Raw genomic sequence first — 1,657 nt, 5'->3', positions numbered from 1 at the left:
CTCTTTATTTGTTCCTACCTAATATCCAATAAGATTAACAGTGTAGATGCAATATACAGAACTTACTGTAAGCTCAGAGTCCACATTTTCATGAATGATAATAAACTATTTTCAAAGAATCTCTATAAGATAAGCCAATACTGATAATTACAATGAGTAATGTTTCTAAAAAACGCGTCACCTAATAAAATTTTAAATAAAATCTTTATTTATTGAATTTTGAAAATACATTTTCAGGTGGCGCTATTAACATTTCTTTGCAGTTTTTCTACTGCGCTTAAATTCAAGATTGTAGGATAAATATTTATCAATAGTAAAATATTACAAGTTTAAACATACGTAGCAAATATGAAAATTAGATGTTATAAAAATTTGCTTGAGAAAATTTATATTAACTTACTAACTGGCCTTCAACAGTTAGGTGGTAGGTAGGGTTTTTATCTTTTTTTTTTATTGCTTAGATGAGTGGACGAGCTCACAGCCCACCTGGTGTTAAGTGGATACTGGTGCCCATAGACATCTACAATGTAAGTGCGCAACCCACCTTGAGATATAAGCTCTAAAGTCTCAGTATGGTTACAACGGCTACCCCACCCTTCAAACCGAAACGCATTACTTCTTCACGGCAGAAATAGGCGGGGTGGTGATACCTACCCGCGCGGACTCACAAGAGGTCCTACCACCAGTTCACAAGAGATCCTACGACCAGCTCATATTCTTGTTCTCTTTACACTATTATCTCTCGGATACTCGCTGTTGCTGCTATATTTTGGTATACTGTCTCAGCATTCTCCGGGTCCATAATCTATCTATCTATCAGCCCATAGATGTCCACTGCTGAACATAAGCCTCCCTTTGCACAACGAACGATGCAGGCAGCGCATGTCCACGAAGAGGCAGGCAGTGGCAGTGGCAGTGGCAGTTGGCATTGCTGACGTTCATGGGCGACGGTAACCACTCACCATCAGGTGGGCCGTATGCTCGTCTGCCTACAAGAGCAATAAAAAATATAGACATACATATATGCGTCTTATTTCTTGTCAAGGTATCTTTCGTAGCATTTTGAAGAACTTACTTTTGTACTGGTGGTAGAACCTCTTGTGAGTCCGCGCGGGTAGGTACCACCACCCTGCCTATTTCTAGCGTGAAGCAGTAATGCGTTTCAGTTTGAAGGGCGGGGCAGCCGTTGTAACTATACTGAGACCTTAGAACTGATATCTCAAGGTGGGTGGCGCATTTACGTCGTAGATGTCTATGGGCTCCAGTAACCACTTAACACCAGGTGGGCTGTAAGCTCGTTCACCTATACTAGGAATAAAAAAAAGAACTATTTGAAAATAATCTAATATACACACTTAATATACATCGGAATTTTCTTAGATGCCTAATTACATGGAGTGTTTAACAGATTTTAATAACTTATCTTTAATAGTTGTATAGTGATTCACAGATTCCAGCCATCTAGCGAACAGATTCCCGATTAAAAGGCTGTGGCATTCGGAGGCAAACTTGCAAAAGATCCCTATTGTGAAATTCATCTAAGGAGCCCTTTGAACGTCAATGTATCAGGAAACTTTGAGAAGTTTACATTTGTTAATAAATCAGTCGTGATTATTTAACTAAATAGATTGAACCAACTTAACTAACTATTTATATA

The sequence above is a fragment of the Bombyx mori genome, chromosome 12 (genome assembly GCF_030269925.1).
Source record: "Bombyx mori chromosome 12, ASM3026992v2".
NCBI lineage: Eukaryota > Metazoa > Arthropoda > Insecta > Lepidoptera > Bombycidae > Bombyx > Bombyx mori.
Note: the sequence above shows the minus strand (reverse complement) of the source record.